The following is a 5,483-nucleotide window of genomic DNA, read 5'->3' as shown; positions in this document are numbered from 1 at the left end:
TATACAATCCAAACCCATATTTGCTCAGGTCCGTATTCCCTCATCTTAAACTTTTGGGACCAGTTATGTTTCAGTATCCAGAACTCTGGGGATTTTACTGAGGTAAATATAGTATATGCATTACAGCAGTGTATATGGATTACATACCTTCCCCAGCCAGGTCTGGGGCAGCCCCCTAGAATCAAGCACATTAATACTTCTTCTGAAAAAATATGAATATTTACTTTGAGATAAAGTCTATAAACAGTTTCACCTGTTCAGGGCAGGATGAATTTTGCCATCAGACTAATTAAAAACACTTTTGGTTTTCAAAATTTTGTGGACTTCAGGATGGCTGGTGAGAGATTGTGTGACTATGCAGCCAAAGCCCATAGTAAAGACATAGAAGTAACTAGAGAAAATGAATAATAGGAGAAATATTAGTTTCAGGCTATGCCAGTGACTATGAAATTAAACTCTGTTGAAGGGATTCTCCAATCAGGAGACTGATGTGGTGTAATGCTCACGTTCCATTGGCTCAGCCTTTCGGCCACCTTAATAGAGAAGGAACCTGAGAAATGTAGTTTAGACTAATGCCCAGAATGGGCTGGATTAAGGTTTGGTGAGCCGCTGGCGATCTCTACAACAGTCCACCCTTCTGGTCACCAGTGTCAGGCTATACCAGAGACTATGATATTAAACTCCATAGAAAGGATTTTCCAACACAGAAGTTGGTGTAGCTGTTTCAATCTTCCAGTTTTTAGTTGTTCCCTCATGGACTCTACTGCAGCTGACTCCAGGCTCCATACTTAGAATCATTACACTATCATTGAGAATCCTCTCTGTGGAATTGCCCCAGTTGGAAAAATCTGAGCTGTAATAAAGACCCGCCACCAGACTGAAACTCAGCTTTTTGTACAAACCTTACATTTAAGTGCTATCTCTTATCACAGAGAGACTTCTGTTATCATGTATGGGTGTTGCCAAATCTGGCTCCCTATGCATCGATGCCGAATAAAAATACGGAGACAGAGAACTGGAAGATAAGAAACAGAGAGGCTTTTTATTTTCTTTGCCAGGCAAAGGGAAGACACAGTAGGCTAATGCCTCAAGAACTGTGCCACCCTCCTAGGGGAATCAGGGAAGAATTTATACGTGGGGCTCTCAGTCCGGGGTATGTAATAAGGATCAAAAGTGGTGAAGGCCTTGCATTTCTTTTCTCCTGCAAACTCATGGCCAAAGCTGGCATCAGGTGGTTCAGCAACCCTGTCTGGTGTCCCTGAAGTTATCGGCCCGTGACCTTCTTTCTGAAATGAAGAGTGCTACAAGGGAGTGTAGGGGGAGAAGAAGTGCCAGGTGCAAAGGGTAATTTGTATGGAGTCAGAGAGTAATCAGCTTGGTGAAGGACAAGTCTAGCTACAAGTGTTTGTTAGTAGTAACAGCTAAAGAATAACCAAGATTAATTAACTCTTTCAGGCCTGTTTACATTGTTTCCCCAGACTGTTCATTGTTTCCTTATTTTCCTTGTTTATCAGAAAAGTCTCATTTCTATTTTTGCTGCAACATGGGCATCAGTCATTTTTGATAATTCAGGGAAAAAATCATCACTACTATAAGCATTGAGATTGATGAGATTTTTGTTAAAATTACTTGACTACTTGGAGCCATTGAAATCTTCCTTAACCTGTAAATGAAAAACTACTTTAGAAAAACATGTTGGACCTGTCTTACCTGTTAAATTCTCTTTGGGAAATCTCTCTCTTCCTCTCGGTTGTGTCCTGGACAGGAGATCCCTCTTGGCATCCCCTGTCTTGTCTGGGCCATGCCTTCTCCATCTCGGATTTCTTTAGGTCCTGTCACTCTTTCAGATCCAACAACTGATACCAGCTCCTCAAACACCCCATCATTGTGAATATTCGCGATGTCTAATGCGCATAGAAAAGACTATTTCCAGTTACCTGGGGTTTAACTTAATATTTAATTTATTAAAATTGTATGTATAAAACATGGTTTTGCTTAAACCTTGAAATTCAACTTACAAATCCTGAAATTCTATTTATAAATGTACTACATTTTTAAAAATTACTTCCACTTGTTCTTTGATTGATGTTTAACTCAACTTGAACAGATTTAAATTTCCTTAGCAATTAGTCTCATCTACAAAGTTGGTAAAATTTCCATAATTGTTTTACACCATATTCATACACGTAATATATCTGATTTTTTTCCCCCTCATGTACTTCAGTTGCCTGACAAGGTAGTATTTAAAATACTCACAAAATCTTTCTTATAACATAAGCAACTCTTGTAAATCTAATTACTTAATTTACCATGTTCTGCTGTTTGATTTCTCTTGAATGTTCTAATACTGTTTATAAGCTTTCGACTAAAATTCATAACTCTAAAGTCAACAGATATTTTAAGTTGGAAACAACAAAGTTTAACTTAAATTCATACATCCTTTTGAGGTTTGAGGGTCAGCCTAAAAATCTGGCTGAAAAACATGGCAGAAAAAAAGTTATTCTATCCACCAGTGCCTTACCTGGAAAGCCTTTGTAGCTAATATTTTGCCCATTTTGAGGTAAGACCGAAAGACCATCTATTTGGTGAACTAACCTCTATTTTTGCCTTACCTGTAGTGCCAGGTCACCTTTGTCCATGAAATCGGGACCCGAAAGCCCGTGAGCTCTTGTTACCAAGACCCTGTGGTGCTCCAAGGACAAAGGACGACCCTGCCTGAAAATGTTTCAGCGTTTCACCCCCTACCGGACTCTTACTCGCCCTCCCACCCGCCCTCCCACCACGTTGCAATGGTTACGAAATTCCTGAGCCCACCTGGGCGACGCCCACCTGGGCAATGGGACCTGTCCCAAGTAAGGAAAAGCATCTGCCCTGTCCCACTCCCACCGCATAGAAGGAAGGTATATGTGCCTCGACCAATCAGTAAATGAAATTTTCACCTCGGACCATTCCTTTGTTTTTTGGCTATAAAAACTGATCAATAGCACATGTTCGGGCTCGACTCTCCCAGACTACTAGGAAGTCAGGCTGCTGTTCTGGCAGCGACCCTTTCCTCTAATAAATTCTATCTTCTTTACATTCTGCCTTATATCTGGAAATTCTTTTCCAACCCACGTTCAGACCACGACAGACCCTAGCAGCTCCTGTTGGTAAGGCCCCCACTTACTAAAAAAATAATCTGTGCTTGTCTAAATCAGCCTGGTAACTGTAAAAATAGCCAATCTCCTATGGGCATTAGCCACAATAAGCTTCTGTAAGCTGCCAAAGTAGAGAAAAACCCAGGTATGTCTGGCTCCAAAGCATGTGTTCAAAACCACAAGCCCGTGCTGCCTGGGCTTCAGGGGGAAGGAGCTTTAGGGATCCTGCCGTCCCCGAGACTCCATGCTTTTCAAGACCCCATTGTCACCAGGCTAGGGATGGCTCTGTCCATCTCCCAAGAATTAATGATAATGATAGCTCACGTGTAATAAGCCGATTCTGAGTTGCTTCAGAAAAAGTGATCTTATTGACGCCTCACTCAACCCCTGGAGTAAACAATTCCTTTTGATACCTGGTGAGCCAACACTTAGAGAAGCTAAAGACCAAGGCCGAACACTAAGTGGCTGGGATTTGAACACAGGCGGAACTGAGAGCAAAGGCCACCTCAACCCCTCCTCCCTCCTCCCCACCACCTCACAGTAGCTGGTGCCCTCTGTGCTTTGGGATTTCCTCAAAGCAGCAAGATGGTGTAGGAAGAGTAGGGCCCCGAGGTGGCCTGGTGGCCTGTGGGGGGGGCAAGGCAGCAGAGCAGCTAAGTCACCTGGGCCTGGTACCTTGGGGCTTCGCTCTGTGGTCGTCTGCAACTTGTATCACCCTCTCTTCACCGCTCCGCGCCCTTTGGACTTATTCTCCCTCTCTGTGGCGCCCTGGAGCGCAGAAAGACTTGTCTCCCTTCAGCAGCCTAACTGTAAATCAGGGGTTTTCTCAACTGCTGCTTTTGCCCTTTGACAGCCTCTCCGCAGCCAATGGAGAAAGGGCAGGATAATCCAAACTCACCTGTTTAAGGGAAAAGACCACATCTCATGGGGATAGGGGAGGGGCTGCAGAGTGGGGATGAGAACTTCAGACATTTGGGTCAGGTCTTTGAGAATGGATGTTCGGGGTGGACATTCCTTCATCCTGTGGATTAGAATCCTCGTCGAGGTGATAAATGGAATATTTATAAGTGGAACGGAGTATGTATAAATGGAATATTTCCTGCCATATCAACAAACAAAGGATGTCACAGTCACCGATGATTGCAGCCCTCCAGCGTGAGCTGGTGAGCCCTGAGGAAACTCAGGGTGTGAAAATACGGGCCCCAGAGAGCTAAGGTGCCTATCAAAGGAATGATTTCAGTGAGCCCAGACTCGTGCATCTTCCCATCCATAGAAAAGCGCTAAATTCCTTAACTTGAGATACCTGGTTTTCTTTAACAATCTTTTGACGTTCCCAATTACCTGCTTTTTGTTGCAAAACTCCTATATATCCTGGCTCCCCCCTCGCCTCCCCGGAGCAGTTTTTGAGAGTTACCTGAAACGCTGTCTCCCCAGCTACAGTCCTCATTTTGCCCCAAATAAAACTCAACGCGCAACTCTCACGTTGTGCCTTTTTTTTTAAGTCAACAGAGGCATCATGGGGTTCCAATTCCGTTTCTGACAAAGCCAGCTCCATCACATCCCAGAGTCCCCATGCCCCACCCCCTCCCACCCACTGTTGCTAAATTTAAACCCTCATCTGTCCTTTTCCTGTAGGACGGGGGTATTTTAGGGAGCCACAGCGTGGTGCCGCAGGAGATGCCGTGACACCAGCGCTGTGAAAATAAGCGTGCCAGCTGCCCCCGTGGGTCAGAGGCGCCCGCCCGCCCCGGACTCGCCGATCTCCTTCCGCGCCGTCTCCCTTCCTCCTGTTCCTCGTCTCTCCGGGAGGGGGCGCCCTCTGAGGGAAGCCTCGGCAGGACGCTGGGCGAGGAGAGGACTCGCAGGGAGGCGAGGTCCAGGACCCCAGAACCCACAGCGCACCGAGGAACACTGTGGATGCAATCTCAGTTCATTCTGCAGACACCCGGGAACATCCCAGGGTCTGGGGAGTTCACCCATCAACGCAGTCCAGAGGAGCCCTGAGGGGGCCCAGGGGACATACTTTGGAGGCCAACGTGGAGATTAAAATCTAAGGGGAATACGAGCTCTTCGCCCGGCTCCTAGCAGACGGACGGAGCAGGCGTCATTCTTGACCTGCCCCAGCAAAGCCCCCAGGGCGGGGGCTGGCGGCTGGGGAAATGCGGGTTTCAGGATTGTTGCTGATGGCACAGCAGCCCGAAGGTTGCAGGGTGGTGGACTCCTGAAGTGGGCAGAGCCATGGTGTGTGAGTGTGTCTGTGTGTGTGTGTGTCCGCCCACCGCCGGAAGACACAAAGGTGAGCTTTCAGGTCTCCGGTCTGGTAACAGGAAGCAGAACGCATTTGGT

General features: G+C 46.2%; 1 long non-coding RNA gene across 1 annotated transcript; it reads right to left on the bottom strand.

The window, feature by feature from the left end:
- Window positions 1–1,100: 1,100 nt before the first annotated feature.
- Window positions 1,101–2,717, bottom strand: LOC137775941 (uncharacterized). Its single transcript, XR_011076088.1, has 3 exons — window positions 2,613–2,717; window positions 1,711–1,904; window positions 1,101–1,301 (listed from the first exon to the last, which is right to left on the bottom strand). It is a non-coding gene; the product is annotated as an uncharacterized lncRNA (long non-coding RNA).
- Between the last annotated feature and the right edge of the window lie 2,766 nt (window positions 2,718–5,483).

The sequence above is a fragment of the Eschrichtius robustus genome, chromosome 13 (genome assembly GCF_028021215.1).
Source record: "Eschrichtius robustus isolate mEscRob2 chromosome 13, mEscRob2.pri, whole genome shotgun sequence".
In the NCBI taxonomy this organism is placed as follows: domain Eukaryota; kingdom Metazoa; phylum Chordata; class Mammalia; order Artiodactyla; family Eschrichtiidae; genus Eschrichtius; species Eschrichtius robustus.
The sequence above is the reverse complement of the archived record's forward strand: the minus strand, read 5'-3'. Positions and strand labels throughout refer to the sequence as shown.